This window comes from Pelobates fuscus, chromosome 2, assembly GCF_036172605.1.
Source record: "Pelobates fuscus isolate aPelFus1 chromosome 2, aPelFus1.pri, whole genome shotgun sequence".
NCBI classification, from domain to species: domain Eukaryota; kingdom Metazoa; phylum Chordata; class Amphibia; order Anura; family Pelobatidae; genus Pelobates; species Pelobates fuscus.
In genome coordinates, this window is record NC_086318.1 from 291,858,078 (window position 1) to 291,877,200 (window position 19,123).

General features: G+C 40.2%; 1 protein-coding gene across 20 annotated transcripts in view; it reads right to left on the reverse strand.

The window, feature by feature from the left end:
- The window catches only part of AFDN (afadin, adherens junction formation factor), a 202,010-nt gene that overhangs the window by 134,259 nt on the left and 48,628 nt on the right, over positions 1-19,123 (reverse strand). The window lies entirely within an intron of this gene.

Below are 19,123 nucleotides of genomic sequence, written 5' to 3' on the forward strand. Positions count from 1 at the left end.
GAGTTCATTGCACTTGCTCCTTTATATTAAATATCAAATTTAGGCTCATGGACTAATTATCCAATACATTCTACAAAATGATTCAGAGCCTTTCGTTCTAGTTAAATACTTTTGATGATCATTTCATTAGCTTTTAGAAAGGCATAAATGCAAACACTTCAGGTGCCTCTATTTCACCTAGCTCTTTGCGGTCTTGCTCCATCGTTTTGAGGATACAAATGAGCCAGGACGCAGAGCTCTCACTCACTTCCTCCTCGAAGAATAGCAGTTACGAAATATGACTTAAAAAGAAAGACTGGCATCACTGTTAAACAGGCACCTGTAGGCAACTGCCTAGAGGCCAAAGCAAACCTGGTCTATCAATGTAACAATTAGAACATGAGAATAAAGAGCAACCACCTCACCCTGAGTTAACAGAACTTATTACTGCTGCAAGAAAGAGCAGAAAGTACTGTAGCTCTGTGCTGTAGCAGAAACAAACACACACACACACAAAAAGTCTTGAGGCCCCAGTAGGAAACCACAACACTTACTTGGGAGTAAATCCAGCCAATAACCAAACAGAGGAAGACCTGGACAATAGCTGACCGAGCTTAGAAAAGCATTGTAAATCCCCCACACCATGTATCCACCCACCCCTCACTCCAAACCAAGCAGAACGAGTAAGATTGGATCTCTCTTGGGCACCCATGCACTGCATATTTCAGTTGAGCGTTATTGCATATATTTTTTATACAAAGGTCTTGTCTTTTGGTCTGCAAGCAAAGTAAGATAGCTTCCTTCTGCAGCCTTATTTTGTTTATTTACTGATGAATGCCTTAGACTTTATAACTGGTAAAATTAATGTTAATTATTTACAGGGTGTATTCTTTTACTGCTAAATAAATTTTGAACATCATACCAAATTAGAAAATATCTCAATACAGCATTACATTTTTGTAATCATTTTTGACTACAAAACAGATATGTATTCAATTTAATTTAATTTCAGGTAAACCAAGCTACAGCCACACCGCACACATCAAACATTGATATTCAAGCACACAATCCCTTTGGTACATTTCCAAACAACAAAGCAAACCTGCTAATGTAAGATACTAACCGCATGGGCTATTTTTATACGCTATACGTGAAAAGCCATAATGAATATAGGAATGACATAAAATATTTATTCTCCAAGTCATTTACCCACAGTGGTTATCTGATGTCTCAAGAGACAAGTGGAAAATAAAAAGAGTTTGTCTATTTCTGGAACAGTGGGCTCAATTTCTAAAACAGAAAACAGTCTTGAAGATGCTACTGAAAGTCAAAATTCTAACACATGTAAAGGAAAAGGAACATTTAATCCTTCGACTCAGAATCCCTCCAAATCCAAACACTGGATTAAGGAAGAAAAAAAAAAAAAAAAAAAAAAGAAGAAGAGCAAGAAAAATATATATACAAAAATAAAAATATTTTTTTAATATACATTTACAGAAATATAAAATCATTCTCTTGGATCAGGACTTTAAGCAATATGGGATGTCTATAAACACTGACAGGACAATTCACTTTCAAAGTGAATTTAAAATTTAAGGCCAAAATAGCTGAACTGGAAACATAGAATTATTTTTGTCAATATGGATATTTTGGCCCTAAATTTGAAATACACTTCGTAATTTGGTGATTTTTTCACACGTGTGAATGTACGTCAAACGAACATTCTAAGCATTTTAAACACTACAATTTGATGCAGGCTTGGCAAATTTGCTTTGAATCTAGGAGCCAGCTAAAAACGTTGGGAGCCAGGTTTTAACTTTTTTTTTTAATTTTTTTTAACAAAGCTTTATTTTCAAACAACAAAAATAAATTTCTTAAAAAGGGACACAAGGGCGGGGCCGGGCCGCCGAGCCGTGAGGCAGCAGAGCACTATGCCTCCCGGCCTGAGCCCGGAAAAATCTGCAAATAACAGTGCTCAGACCGCTCCAAAACAGAAGGGACTAACAAAATGCTTACTGAGCAGCACCCGGGCTTTATAGAGACCCCAAACAGGACGGGTTCCGAGCCGGGACAACGCAAATAACGAAGCAGGCCTACTCACCATCGCAATGGCGGCTCCCCACGGCACACAGATCGCGAGCAGGCAGCATGGAGGCAACAAAGCACAAGCTGTGATGGCGGCATGGAAGACTACGCGGTTGCGCGGGGCGGCCCGGGCCCGGCCCCCGCTTCCCCCCCAACCGGGGGGGGGGGACACCCCCGGCCACATGGCGGCGGCACACTCCAGGGCGGAAGATACCGCGTGGGGTCGGAGCTGACCGCCTGTACGGGCAAAGGCGACCGAAATGGAGCCCGCCCGAAGACCTACTCCGAACAGAGAAACACCAGAGGGGGCTGCCATGGGCGGCTCACACGGGCCCTGGCGGAGCCGAGCGCCCAACGGATCCCCTGTGTGGCGTCCCCAGCCGCTGGAGAGGTGGATACCCGGGCCTCTGGGTCTGGGAGGTCCCCGGAGGGCCCTGTCCCCGACGCTGTGAGCCCGGCCAACCTCCCGACGGACCGGTGGTCGAGAGGGCTGGGCACCAGCTCCAAATATGTGGCCGGCACCGGGCGAGACACAGGAGTATACACCTCAAGGGGCCCACGTGGAGTTGGGGAGGTGCAGGAAGCAGACGACCGGAGGACTTTTGTGGTGGGGTCCAACGGACAGCTCGTGCTCCTGAGTGCCCACAATACTGCGGAGGGCCAGACCGGCGAGCAGGGATCGGCATGGGGGTGATGGAAGGAGGCCTGGCGACCCAGGGACAGTGTGATAGCAATGCCATGGAGGCTCCCCCCAGACGCTATAACGCTCTCTCCAGTGAAGTGACTCCAATCCACATATTGAACTGACCCAGTTAGACTGCATAATGGTCCTGCCGTTTTACAATTCACATTTATTATTTTTTTTTTTTCCCTTTATTATTTCATGCATTCACTCTTCACGCAGTTAGCATCAACCAGGCCTGTACTATTTAGACCGTTACGGACTATGCAATCGTAAAATGGCAGCTCGCCAAAAGAGAGTTTCTAGATGCAAACTAGGAGGTTCTGTCTCTACGTAATTTTTTTTTTTTTTTTTTTAACATTTATGATTGCTGCGAAAAATTTCTTACTCTGTCCCGCAGAAATCGTTTAAGTTGCCAAGTTGCTAGCGGCTAATGCACAAATTGTTTTGCTTAAACCCGCTAAACAGCTCCTACAGGGGCCAAAGTTTACTGTTAATCGTTACATTATAATGGCAGTGCATGGCCAGACCAAAACGCAATGAAATGCACGCTACCAAACACGGCTATAATGCTTCAGCTTTGATAAATCCGCCTGTGCAGGCGATAATATGTGTGCCTTTTTATGTGCTAAAATTTGCGGCTCTACGTAGGCGAACACCGGCTTTACTAAAATTAAATATGGACAAGTAAACTCTAGGCTAGCATGCATAAGAACTTAACGTTTTTACTATTGCTTACTTAAATAGCCAAGTTGCTGCATTGGGTGGCGAATATTGACAAGCTTAAATCTAGGCATAGAACTGTCCTTACTCAGTGGGACATGTATATAAGTTACCAGCCTTGACGATTATACACTCATTTTCAGGCTTGCCTATCCTGTAATTAACTAACCGCTGCTTTAATGTTAATAGATAGGATCTATCATTACGTCAAGAGACCTGACTAACGTAATACTCCTTCCAGATCGGATTACCGTACCATATGTATCAGCGGATATGTGAGCTTATGTACAATGCATACAATATTGTTTTTGATTTCTTTGCCTCAATAGTTTTCGTCAAATCTCTCATCAAGCTATATCTGTGTTCAAGCCCACAAAGTGCTGTTATTAGATATTTAACCATGTAGCTCAACACCCACATGCAGCTAACATAACATGCTACATTAGTTCGATATGCACAGTTGATACTGTAACACATGCAAATGCATTCCTGCACAGTGTATGTACGTTCAAATGTTCTGATCACATCGCCTCTGCGCAGGCGATAATTCGCATTCACTTTTATGAACCGATACTTAAGCCTCTGCGTAGGCGACTGTTTGCTTACATGAAAATCGATCTGATAGGAGAACTCAAGACTCGATACCAATAAACATATTTAAAAAAAAAAAAAAAAAAAAAAAAAAAGGGACACAAGTGTCACCAGAACCACTACAGCCTGAAGTGGTAGTTCTGGTGTCTATAGCCTGTTCCAGCAGGCTTTTCAATGTAAATGCTGCCTTCAGAGAAAAGGCAGTGTTTGACTGCCACTATTGGTGTAACGGGCCAGCAGTGTAGACACCACTAGAGGTGCTACCTACTCCACTGCTGCACAGTCTGCAGTATCTAGGTACAGCGTCTCCAAGCTCTGCACTAGAGTGGCAGAGATCATCAAGCTAGATTATTGCTGGAGTCAAGGCCAGCCGCATCGAGACCGGTACGGCTTGGGGGAAGGTGCTTAAGAACATCTTTCCTCTGAGATTGGGAAAACAGAGACACACAAACTCACACTCACAAATTATTTGTTTTAATTCGATTTAAGTACACTCAGCCTCCCTACCTTTTGGAGAACTTGAGTGGATCCTTTCCCTGGCTAGTGTGGCTGATTAAATCGTCCAGCTCTGCTCAGTTGCACGCGGTTTAGTGATGCCATGGCCAGAATGACGTTCTATTCCAGGTCCCGAACATCACAACTGGGTGAGTAAGGGAGAAGAGCGGGATCATTTCAGTTCCCTCGCCCTCCATTTACATTCCAGTCGTCCGCCTCCAGGCTCCCTCAGCCGGCCATCTTGGAAGGAACAGGCTTACAAATTCCAGGCGTCAAGACAAAATTTCTAATTGCAATGGCGACCTGAGATTTGTAGAGCCCTGGTTTAATGTAGTGGTAATGGTGCCAACAGTCTGTGGTGCACTACCTTGAGTATCTGTCCATTTTAATGAGGTTGGACAAAAACCCAAACTCTACTAGCACCCATGGGTCATCCTCCTAGGTTGCTCACATAGATTACAAAGAAATAATTTTCAGTTAAAATTTTGAGAGGAACAACAGGTAATGATAGGGTGTGAGTGCTTTGTGCACATGACACAAAAAGTACTTGGTCGGTCAGAGTTAAGAATAAGCTTCCTTCCGTGGTGTCTGAATAAGGAGGTGGGCTTATAATTACAGTTATTTTTGTAAATTGTTGTAGTTATAAATAACTGCATGCAAGGAAAACAACAGGAGGTTTCTTCATACTAAACATATGCAAAGAACAGACGTGTTACGGTGCTTGGAGAGTGCCTTTAACTTGTCTTTTGAGAAAATATTTATTTCTAGAATATAATTCAAGTTAGAGGTGCTGAGAATGACCCTCATGTATTCCTTGTCTTATAAGTCTTTATTTCATACTCCAAGAAGGTCATGTTACTTTAATCTATGGATCACCAAATGGTAAATCTAAAATATATTAAAGGAACTCCAAAACACAAAACCACTACAGAACTGCCTTGGCACGTTAAAGCAGCGCACGTTGGACCCGTGGAAAGAAGTCAAAATGTTCTAAAATGGTTCGACTACTTACATTGTGTCAAAGCACCCTAACCACTACAGGAGATCAGATGTTAGTGGTCATCATTTATCAAATGGAGAAGTCATAACTATCATTTCAACAAGCATTTAATTTTAACTAAATTCTTAAGACGTTTAGGAGGTAGGTATAAAAAAAAATATATATTTTTTAATTAAATTTAAAAAAATAAAAAACGCTGAAGGGTATACACGGTTTTAGGTCTAATTTTTTTGACAACATAAAAACAAGTGTGGGTTGTAGGCGTCCACTCCAGGTAAAATCTTGACTCATTTTATAGCTAGTAAATTGGAATAGTTTTTAGGATGTTCAATGAACAGCAGTTTAACAAGCAACTTAAAACATCATATAAAAAAAACTAAATAAATAAAAGCTGAGCAAAGTCTAAACATATCTGAACACACATTTACACTCAAGTCAAAACATTTTGGAGTCTGATCAGTCAAGAGTGGTTTTATATATAAATGTGTATAGGTGGCTAAGATTCTTAGAGTGACCCTTTAATCATTCTTTCATCAAAAAAAAAAAAAAATGAGGGGGGAATTCAAATTGCAGGTGCAAAGAACTACAACTCCCAGAATCTCTGTCCACTCCATGCACATGCACCAATATTTAAACAGACAGGGTTTAGAGAGTGTATGGCATCTATTACAAGCAATATAATCTCCCACTTTGATCCTTCCAAGTTATTTTGCATAAGTAGTAATTTGCAACTATATTCCAATACTACTTCATTACGCTTTTAACCCTTTTAGTGACAAATAAAGGAAGAACATATACTTGAATATATAATTACTAAGATGAGATCAAAGTTATTCCACTTTATATTTTTTTTTTTAACTAATGTTTTATCAACTCTTTTTATAGCAAGCATCCGGTCTTTGTATTATAATTTTTTTTTCACCAAGAGTTTTTATTTAGCAATAACTCTCTGTGTTCATTCCTCAAATCTTGTAAAGAGGTATTTACTAGTGTTTTATTGTAATCCTTTTAAATTCTCCTGCCTTAGAATCAAAATCATCAAGCGTGGAACAGTTTCCCAACATCCCATGTCACATACGTTATTAAAGAAACATACCGTATTTTTCGCTCCATAAGACGCACTTTTTTCCCCCTCAAAAGTGAGGGGAAATGTCTGTGCGTCTTATGGAGCGAATATGAAGCTTTACTTACCTGTCTTGCAGCGTTGGCCGGCAGCACAGGGCGCACCGCGGTACTGGAACTTTAATTTCTATGGGGAGGGGGTGGATGAAGTCTATGGGGAGGGGGTGGATGAAGTCTATGGGGAGGGGGTGGATGAAGTCTATGGGGAGGGGGTGGATGAAGTCTATGGGGAGGGGGTGGATGAAGTCTATGGGGAGGGGGTGGATGAAGTCTATGGGGAGGGGGTGGATGAAGTCTATGGGGAGGGGGTGGATGAAGTCTATGGGGAGGGGGTGGATGAAGTCTATGGGGAGGGGGTGGATGAAGTCTATGGGGAGGGGGTGGATGAAGTCTATGGGGAGGGGGTGGATGAAGTCTATGGGGAGGGGGTGGATGAAGTCTATGGGGAGGGGGTGGATGAAGTCTATGGGGAGGGGGTGGATGAAGTCTATGGGGAGGGGGTGGATGAAGTCTATGGGGAGGGGGTGGATGAAGTCTATGGGGAGGGGGTGGATGAAGTCTATGGGGAGGGGGTGGATGAAGTCTATGGGGAGGGGGTGGATGAAGTCTATGGGGAGGGGGTGGATGAAGACTATGGGGAGGGGGTGGATGAAGTCTATGGGGAGGGGGTGGATGAAGACTATGGGGAGGGGGTGGATGAAGACTATGGGGAGGGGGTGGATGAAGACTATGGGGAGGGGGTGGGTGAAGACTATGGGAGAGAGGAGAAGACTATGGGAGGGGGGACACTATGGGACAGGGGAGAAAAAAAATATTCTGTACAAACTGTCCCATAGTAAGAAACACTATGGGACAGTTTGTTCAGAATATTTTTTTCTGGGTTTCTTCCTCTAAAAACTAGGTGCGTCTTATGGTGAGGTGCGTCTTATGGAGCGAAAAATACGGTATTTGGAAATCTACAACTTAAAAACTAGTATAGCTTCCAACATTCTCTTTTCTAGCAAGATAGTTCAAAATTAGGCTCCCTTTGTCGTGGTTTTGCACCCTGGTGTACCACTATTTCCATCAAGCACAGCACAAGCATGTCACTAGACAAGGTCTCTTGCCGTACAAAGTGTGCGGAACGTTTACTGCAGGTCAAAGTACATTAACAGAGCATGTGCTGTCATAAGTGGGTCAGGCCAGCTCAATGAATTTCAAGTTGTTTCTGGTTAAATACAACATTTTTGTTTTTCTGTCCTGACAACTTACTATATACTCGAGTATAAGACGAGTTTTTCAGCACATTTTTTGTGCTGAAAAACCCCCACTCGTCTTATACTCGAGTCAATTGTCTGTATTATGGCAACTTACATTGCCATAATACAGACAAGGACCGGGGGGCTGGCAGGAAGCTGTTACTTAACCCGTGGCAACGCTCTGACCCCGCGGCTCTCGCAAGACTTGCAGAGGGAGCTAACCTGGGAGCTGCACGGACCGGAGGAGAGAGAAGGTAGCTGACAGGAGCTGCATTAAAGGTAAGTAACAGCTTCCTGCCAGCCCCCTCCTACACAGTGCACACCACTGAACCACCAGGGAGTGAGAGCCCCCCTCCCTGGCCAACTAACAAGCAGGGAGGGGGGACAAATAAAAATAAATACAAATATTAATAAAAAAAAATAATAATAAAAAAATAAAATATTAAATTACTAATAATTAAATAATGAAAAAAATGCCCACCCCCCCACCAAGGCTCTGCATCACACACACACACACACACACACACACACAGCAAATAAATATTCAATTAATATAATTTTTTTAGGATCTAATTTTATTTAGAAATTTACCAGTAGTTGCTGCATTTCCCACCCTAGTCTTATACTAGAGTCAATAAGTTTTCCCAGTTTTTGGGGGTAAAATTAGGGGCCTCGGCTTATATTCGAGTATATACGGTAAATGCAACTCTGAGCACACCTGCATAAATATATGCCAAAAAAGTCAAATTATATAAGCTTTATCAGAAACACACAGGTGACAAAGTCAGCTTCATCTTTACAATTATGCTAAATATATTGTTGTTGCCCAAAGTTATTGTTCTGTTTAGTTTTTAGTTATTTTTTTATTCAAATGTTTATTAGGGGTTAGACAGCACAACACAATAACCTAAAAACTGATAAGTGTATATATAGTAAGGCTCGACCGATATTGATTTTTGAGAGCCGATAACAATTATCTGTAAACTTTCAGGCTGATCGCCGATAACTTACAGATACCGATATCCTGTGCATTTACCGTTTTAAAAAAAATTTACTATTTCTACACAAATCTACTGTTAACAAACATTTTTTTTTTATTAAGTGGTAAAAGCACAAAATATACATGCCAGTTACATTATTTTTTTATGTTTTCAAGAATATTTAGGGTTCCTCTCCCCTCCCTTCTTTGTCCCTTAGTGGTCCTCTCCCCTCCCCATTCTCCCACCCCTTACTGAAGCTCCTGTACCGGGATCTGCTCTGCTCGACCACGCTACACTGAGTGACTGGTAGGGGGGAGCGTTGTGCGCTTCCTTTCTTGACGGTCACTCGATTGTTGCGCCACTATATCCGGTGTGCCCTAAGGAGGCCGGCCCTGTGTGTTCTGGGCACACGCCGCCTCTCACATTATCGGCAATATAGGTATCAATAGTGGCGGATACCGATATCTGTAATTGGTCTATCCCTAATATATAGCACATAGATCAGAATTGCCAATATTTTGAATTGTTCCTTTTAATTGTGTTGGCAAAACCTAGATTACATAGTAAATGGGGTATTTATAGGACCACCACATCTGCATTCTCCCCCAAAAAATGCAGTCACAAGTGAACGCACAGATCAACACACCCTAATGATGTCTGCAACATCTGAATCAAATGCCTGTTTGGTAATACTTGTTAGTGAGCAGCAATATTTTAACCATTTCCAGTGCTAAGGTATAAAGCTTCGACATCCAGCAAAAATTGTCAACTGCAATTAGGATTATTAGGATTTGTTTTTAAACACCTCTTCAGATTTGTAAAAGGTGGCTAGTAAAATGTATATTAAACATCAAACTAATGAAGGCCAGTTTTAGCTACAGTTTGTATAGATTTGTACGTTATAATGGGACTTTGTCATGTAAAGCACCACCAACAAAGCCCATTTGAGACTGGAGATACCATATTTTAACAACACAAAGGCTTCAGATGAGCTCACAACAGATCAGCTTTATCTCATGCTTATTCTGAAATTCTGCTTTGTTACAAATTACGGGAAAAGAACAGTTTGTGACTAAAGACACCACTTCCCAGAATCACTAATAAGCAAAAGCATTTGAGGGTGTTCAATCTACATCCAACACTAAATGGATCACTATAGTGTCAAGAAAACACTCGTTAACACTACATAATCCTTAGGTTTCCGTCCCCCCCACCCCCCTCATGGCTGAAGGGGTTCAAACCCCTTTAGCCACTTTCCTTTATCCAGCGGTATTTGGATAGATTGGGGGACTGGGCACTAAAATGGCAGATGAAATTTAAGTAGAGAAATGCAAAGTTATGCACTTCGGGGTTAAGAATGCACAAGCAATTTACACCCTAAATGGTAGTGAACTAGGGATAACCACACACGAGAAGGATTTGGGAATTGTTATAGACAACAAATTAGGCAGCAAAATGCAATTTCAATCTGCCGTTGCTAAGGCCAGTAAGGTTTTGTCATGTATAAATAGGGGCATAAATGCGAGATGAAAATATAATTTAGCCTCTTTATAAATCCCTGGTAAGACCACACCTTGAATATGCTGTGCAATTTTGGGCACCTCTTCTAAAGAAAGATAGCATGGCACTAGAAAAAGTGCAGAGACGAGCTACAAAATTGATAAAAAGGAATGGAGCATTTTAGTTTTGAAGAAAGGTTAAAAAATTTAACATCTCTTTGGTTTGGAAAAACGGCGCCTGAGAGGGGATATGATAACATTATACAAATATATTAGGGGCCAGTACAAACCATTATCTGGAAATCTATTCAGAAACAGGGCTATACATAGGACACGAGGTCACACATTTAGGCTTGAAGAAAGGAGATTTCAAAGCAGAAAAAAAGGTTGTGTTTTTTTTTACAGTAAGAGCAATAAGGATATGGAATTCTCTGCCCGTAGTGGTGGTTTTGTCAGAGTCTATACAGATGTTTAAACGGCAATTGGATAAATACTTGCAAAAACATAACATACGGGAATATAATTTCTAATTAGTGGGGTAATAGCTGCTTGATCCAAGGAGACATCTGACTGCTATTTTGGGGTCAAGAAGGAATTTTTTCCTAGTTTGTTGCAAAATTGGAAGCGCTTCAGACTGGGTTTTTTGCCTTCTTTTAGATCAACAGCAAAAACATATGTGAGGAAGGCTGAACTTGATGGACGCAAGTCTCTTTTCAGCTATTTAACTATGTAACTATGGAATATGCTTTATGTGATTTTCGCATAGAGCGTCGGGGAAGCGCCTCGAGCAGCTGTCAAGAAGACAGCCACTAGAGGCTGGATTAACCCTGCAATGTAAACATAGCAGTTTCCCTGAAACTGCTATGTTTACAGCTGCAGGGTTAAAACTAGGGGGGACCTGGCACCCAGACCACTTCATTGAGCTGAAGTGGTCTGGGTGACTATAGTGGTCCTTTAATGAAATGAGAAAAATGCAACCTCAAGCATTTAGAATGCAACCATTTGACATTGTAGGCTAAATTACAATAATGCTGAAAACTATTATAGAACAAGACATGGAAGACCTGAACAGGCTACTGTCCAATACATTTGTTTATTATTTTTTACTCCATATAAACAATAAAAAGTACCAAAATAATACAACAAATATATTCTAGGATTGCTAAAAGTGTGTAGATTCAACACAATAACTGATATTACTATATATGCATGGGAAGATAACTTCCATTCTACTTTATGATATGTATTGTAAATATGAAATTATATAGCAAAACTTTGTTTTGTTCATTAATATTTAAAAAGGACACTCCAAGGACCATAACCACTACATCCCACTGTAGTTGTTACGGTGCCAGGAGCGGCCCCCTGTATATAAAAACAGTATTTAGCCAGAGACGCCCTGCACTGACGGTTTGGTTTTATTATTACATTATCTGCTATAGTATGTTCTCATATATATATATAGTCTGCTCTGCTATTCTCAGTTATCATAGTATTGAAACTATCTACATAAAAGGGACCAGTCTGACCACTTTTATTTCATAGTCATTCTTTTCAAATAGCTTTGTTAAAAAGCAGCAGCAGACACAGGTGAGGACAAGCAGTAATGCTACACCTGTTGCAAGCCACTTGGAAAATCCTCTGGAGCCTTCCTGAAGATTTTAAACCTTTTTAAATAGGATGTTCACAGAATGGAGCTTTCAGCAACATAAAACTAATGAACGGTTATCTGATATTTCCACTTGCAGGACACACGAGTACTACAGACAGTCTAGCCTGTACACTGGTCTAGCCATTACTGTACATGACCTGACAATGGCCAATATAATGTAAATATTTTTTTCAGGCCAGTCTGCATGTAACTTTATGCAGTGTGCAACATTTCTAATTGCAGTTTGTAAGTCTAGATTCGGCACTGGTGAGTCTTCAGTGGGGACACAATGCCTAAATCAATGAGCGCCTCAATTGCAAGTCACTGCTGCAATGTGTGACCCTCTACCCGAGAAGGATCGAGACATCACAGGGTCATAGACAGGTTTCCAGGTTGAACCCCTATTTACCTTACAAAAGGAATGGTGAATGGTACCATTTTTGTTCATGGAGCTAGCATACCGGTTTAACCACTGGATCCTATGCAGTAACTGTAGGTTGCCCAATGGACAGATCTCAAATGTGGTACTCTGAAAACCTCTTCTCCAATCTCTTATTAACTCTCTACAGAGGTCTGACTGATCAACCCAACATACTGAACAGGGAAAATACAGATGACACATTGGCTGCATGGTTCAAATGATTTGTACTTTTACCTTTGTACTTTATCAACAATGCTCTTCAACTCTCATACTATACTAGAAGCATGATGGTGTGCCAAATACTCCCGTCAATAAAGTTTTCACATAAACCCCATTGCTTTTCCCATACCCAAGCAGTCTCTGATCAACCATTCACCCAACTAAACATGCAATGTTTAAATGAAACACTACATTAGCAAATGCATTAGAAAATATTAATATGGGGATGTACAGCAAATAAAAAGACTATTACAAATGTTAACTGATACAAGAGGTTACTGAATTTCCAGCTTAGATTAAAAAAAATAAATAAAAAAAAAATAGTATTGTTGGAAGATGAAAAAGTTAAGTGAGAGCAACTAATTATGGCCTTGATTTGAGATTTTTGGATAAGCTTTTAAAACGACTGCTTAAAATATTAACAAAAAAATAAATCACTTTTCATGAAATAAATATCAATAGCTTAAAACATTAAAACATTTGAAATATCCAAAAAAAGTCTACGTTAAGAGAAAAGGATTTTTATTCTGAAAATATATATTACCTCTTCAATATCGCTGTACGCATAACATTGTGTACTGCATCAATGTAGGTTTTGTAAATTGTGGGAACTGTAATCTCTATGGAAAATACATGACTAATGGTTATACTTAATCTGTATTTATAATGGCCCAGCATACTTGTGACCGCAAAAACAAGTAGAACACTATGAACAAAATTAAACAATGGTTTTGATAGGTGGATAAACACAGGCATTTTTTATAAATTGAAATAAAGAAAAACAACTAGTCTATTTTAAATACAGCAGGGGGGGGACGATGGACTGAAGGGGTGTGCCAAGCTATTCCAAAAAAAATAAAAATAAAATTCTTATTTCTTTTAGTGTATGAAACTGTATAGGTTTATCAGTATCAGGATCATTAATTGCCTCACATTTGTATAAAACTGGAACTCAACAAAAATTAATAGGTTTATGGACAGTCTCTTTCAGATAAAAAGAACATTTGTGAATGCAAATAAAAAAATCAAATAAACTAATTTGAGAGCATGCGCTGTGGTAACTTTCTAAGGAGTTTAGAAATGGACGCCTTGCTGTTCAGACACCGACATGCTGGCAACGAGGCCAGTTTGTCAGTGTCATGCAAGGGGTTTGCAGGAAGTGTACCCAAGAAAGGTAAATAAATGAAGAAAGCAGGAGGAGTAAGTGTGGAGAAGAGGTGGGTGCTACAGAAAAACTACAGAAAAACAACACCTCCATACGCCTCATTGTCAGAGGGGTTGCCATTGCAGTTAGGTATTTAGTGGTGCTAGAATAACTAACAGTAGGGGTGTGATGAATATATCATGCCTAAATCATTGGGGGTCCAGAAGGTAATAACCACTGAACTAGAGTGTAGACTCATTTTAAAAAAAAGTTTTCCTCACTTGTTTTAGTTAACAAAAATAAATGAATAAAAGGCCAAGACTGAACTCTTTTCCCTAAGCCTGATTCGTTTTGGCTAATGTTACACCATATCACCAGGGTGAAGGGATGTCAGAGAGGGTGAACGGATGGGAGGAAAGGAGCAGCAAATTTGTGGGTGGGATGGCGTCTCATCGTTGGCTGGCTTGCACAATTTTACCAGGAATTGACAGTCATCCCAGAACACCTCTGGCAGCAATGGGATTAAATCGTATGTGCAACACTGCACATACAAACCCAAGGCACCATGGCCACTTCAAATCACTGGAGTGGTTATGGTGCTTGGAGGAACCCTTTAAGATGTTTGACTAATTTGCTGCCGTATATTCCTCCTGCAAAATGTGCTAATTGTTATGAAACATAATGGTGCAGTATAAAAGATAATAATACCAACACTGCAAAGGATATGTAGATCAGCCCTGGCAGTAGTTTCCTTCATTACATAGGAAGACGAACTGCTGAATAAGCTTATAGCAGCCACATTGCAAAGTATATCAGTTTATTCACAGCACTACTTACAGTGCTGTAAATGGGGTCTAATAAAGCAATTGGAGTCACAGACTGCTCAGAGTCCAAAATGTGAAAATGCGCAAAGTCAGAGAGGGGTTGGTTGGGACTGCTCAGATGTATTGTAGACAGAAGAGGAAGTTTAGCTTAAAGCAACACTATGGGGTCAGGAATACAAATATTTATTCCTGACCCTATAGTGTTAAAGCCACCATCTAGACCCCCTGGCCTGCTCTTGCCTCCCTAAATATAGTAAAATCTTACTTGTATTCAAGTCAGTAGCTACTGGCTTTGCCCCGGTCTGCCTCTGAAACTGCCTGTGTCTGCTGACACCATCAGAAGTGAGGAAAGTTCAGTGACTGCATGCAGAGTGTTGATACACTGAATGGCAGTGCAGCTCACTGTGCAGCACTGCCCCAGGAAGTACCTCCAGCAACCATCTTATTATCTAGCAGTTATCACTAGACTGTAATGAAAACACTGCATTTTCTCTAAAAAGACAGTATTTACAGCAAAAAGCTTGAAGAGAATGATTATACTCACCAGAACAGATACAATAAGCTGTAGTTCTGGAGACTATAGTGTCCCTTTAATCTTTGTAATATCGCAAAGCAAAGAGGCAGGTCTATAGTTGGTCACATTTTTGCAAAACCCTGTAGTTATAAGCAACCGTGTACATGGTTAAAGAATAGGTGATAGAGGTTATAGTAACTGCTGTTCTACAGCTTCAGGCGAGCTTCCAGAATACTTTTTGGGATGAGGTTAGATGTAAAAAAAACATTAAGAATTCCTTTTTTTATTGGACTAATGGAAAGCTTGTGGTCACTACAAATTTCTGCTAGTCAAATAGAAAAAGGAATTAAAAGATACTGCGATGCGTCACTATTTTCCATCTACATTACTGGACTTATATCAGGATTACAATCTATTATTTTTTTATTATTTATATAGCACCAACAAATTCCGTAGTGCTGTACAATGGGTATACTAACAGACATGTAATTGTAACCAGACAAGTGGACGTACAGATACAGAGGAGTTGAGGGCCCTACTCAATGCGCTTACATGCTAAAGGAAATGAGCATACACTGTTATAGCACTGAGTATCCCTGTAATCTACTGTATATTGCTTTAATACGTGGCAACCTATCTAGTCTTTCGTTTTTATATTCCCTTTTATATTGTGTAAATGTAGGGAACTTTTAGTCTATTTGAGTTTGTCCTCGTCACTTCTTATGGCTATATTAAAATACTCCACATTCAACAACCTTTGCTGCTTGCAAAACTTACAGTGCAAAGTATATCTGACCAATCACAAAACTGCACACATTTAATATGATATATTTGGACAATGGAATAAAATGCTATATTGTTAAAGCTTTCATTTTGGTGGCTTTAATCTGCTCCTACTGTCACAACCTCAAGCACAGTACCACATCAGAACACACACACCTCCTACAAACTGCATTACTTATCTGCGTTACATAAAAGAATATTAAACATTAGTCAAGCAAGACCTTGATTTTATTCATTTGGATTAGCATCATAAATTATTGTTGTCAAAAAAATATAAAATAAAACCCAACAATGTATAAGTGTTCTGTGCAACATAGGACTTCATCACCTGGTTAAACATGCCCTTTCCTTTTGACTAGACCTCCAGGCATCCTGATGGTTTTCTTCAGAGCACTTAAGAGTGGATCTTTATTTAGACCAAGGAATGCTTTGAAGTTAAGCATGGAGGGCTTATCGGGCATTCCAGGGCCCATGATGGACCTTATTTCCCAAAGGAATAGGTCCTATCTGCTTTAGATAAACATAAGATGCAAGAAGCCATTATAACCTCTGAACTTTTTCACTGTTTGGAAACAGTTTGTCTTCCCATCAACTTGAAGAAGAGATTGATAAGAGTCTTGGTTTAAAAATAGCAGTAGATGTCCAATACAAAAATATATTTTCTCCACAAAATTATTGTAGTGGTTATGGTGGTTATTTTGACCTAAACTTTGAAATTCCCCTTGCATTCTGACAATTTACACTTTGAGAATAACCAGGCATGGAAGCATTAATAAGCTTTAATGATAGAGTTTGCATGACAGTTTCTCCATTCAATGCTGGCTTTCCACAAGCCACGCTAGTAAATCTTTAGTTCAAGATGTTAAACAAGCTTGCCAGACCAACAAAACAAATGGTGCACAGTGTCCCATTGACACATGGAAGTAAAGAGACTGTCTATGCCAAGAGGTTATTTAGCCTACAAGCAAGCAGTAAAACAAGTGACATGACAGATGGCAGTGAAAGAAAGGCATCTATATATATTCCATTTTTATTATGAAACGGTGTCATGTTAAATTAGCACACAAAAAAAAACAAAAAAAAAACATACAGCTCCAAATACGTTAAAGTGAATTTTGAATATTATCTACTCAGAATAAGCATTTAAATTGCAGAGCAACCATCCTCTCATTTTAAATCACTCATAGCAATTTAGCTTTTAATAATATTACCAAACTACACAGGTTAATACAATATCTAACTATAACTAAAAACCTTCATGATTCTACTATCTCTCCCAACGCTCATTCAGTGTCTCCTTTTTCGAGGATACCTCCTCCCATCGTCCTGTCACGGTTGGAGTTCCCCAAGGCTCTGTCCTTTGACCCCTTCTATTTTCTCTTTATACTGCCTCTCTTGGTAAACTTATTGCTTCTTTTGGATTACACTACCACCTGTACGCTGATGACACCCAGATATATCTCTCCTCCCCGGACCTCTCCCCTGCCGTCCTGCAACGTGTCACTGCTTGCCGTTCTTCCATCTCTGACTGGATGTCCTCCCGCTTTCTGAAACTCAATCTCTCTAAAACTGAACTCCTTGTCTTTCCTCCTCCTAATACTGATCCTCCTCTCTCGCTCTCCCTTCAAGTCAGTGATATCCACATAAGTCCATCCCTGCAAGCACGCTGTCTTGGCGTCATACTTGACTCTGGTCTCACCTTTGAGTCTCACATCCAGTTTGTTGCCAAGTCCTGTAGGTTCCAACTCAAAAACATAGCCCGCATCAGCCCCTTTCTAACGCAAGATGCTCCCAAGGAGCTTGTCCATGCTCTAGTAATTTCCTGCATGGATTACTGTACCTGATTGGTCTCCCCAAAAGCTGTATTGCCCCGGTACAGTCTGTAATGAATGCTGCAGCTAGACTGATTTTCCTCTCTAGTCGGTCCTCTCACACCTCACCCCTCTGCCAGTCCTTACATTGGCTCCCTGTATCCTATAGGAGTCAATTTAAAGTGCTAACCCATACATTTAAAGCACTGAACAATTCTAGCCCCTCTTATATCCATAGGTATGCCCCTCCTCGTACCCACCTCCTGACCGCTGCTCGCACGGTCAACTCACGCTTGCAGGACCTCTCGCGGGCGGCTCCTCTCCTATGGAATAGCTTGCCTACTGCCATCAGACTCTCCCCTAGTCTTCAATCATTTAAGAAGGGCCTTAAAACCCATCTCTTCAGGAAAGCTTATGGCCTCCCATAGTAATCTCTACCTTACATACCTGTCCCTTGATCTCTCCTATGAGACAGTGCTTTGCTCTCTCCTCCAGCTCTGCTTCACTCCTACTTGATATTTCCTGTCCTAATGTTTCTAATACCCCACCTCCTATAGTCTGTAAGCTCGTTAGAGCAGGGTCCTCTTCAACCTATTGTTCCTGTAAGTTTTCTTGTCCTATTTATTGTTACATCCCCCCTCTCAAAATATTGTAAAGCGCTATGGAATCTGTTGGCGCTATATAAATGGCAATAATAATAATAATAATAATAATAATAATAATAATAATAATACAGCCGGCTGAAGTTCCCCCTTGTTGGCAATTCTAGATGGTCCACCATAAAAAATTCAAACTGACCTGTCATTTCATTCTTGCCAAAAAAAAAAAAAAAAGAAAGAAGCACCAATGAAGCATTGTTCTCTGACCTTGTGTTTTAAGTGTCAAGCTGTGTAAAAAGTGTAGCAAAAGATTTTGGAGAAAGACATTTGGGCCAGAAGGATTTTGCTGGGCATCATGTTCTCTACTTTTCCTGATAAGGCAAACGTTTGACAATATAATATAACACAGGGTAATTTGCAGTTTATCTGTTAAAATGTATTATTAAAACCAAATATATATGACTATGCAGACAATTACAGCAAAAGATCCATTTAAAGATTGTTCCATTGCATGCAAACATACCAACCAATAAAGTACCAGACAAAAACCTGGTAAGTAAATAAGAATGGAAAAATAGACTATATGTCCATAAGAACGGTATGAAATGAGCCAAATTTCGGTTGTGAGAAAGTAACAAACTTCATATTTTGGCTGAAGCTGCAGGATTAAAAAAAAAAAAAAAAAAAAAAAAAAAAAAGACACACCAAGCAAAATGTTCAGTGAAGTGGTTATAAAGTTCGTTCCAGGGCTTGGCCTCACAAA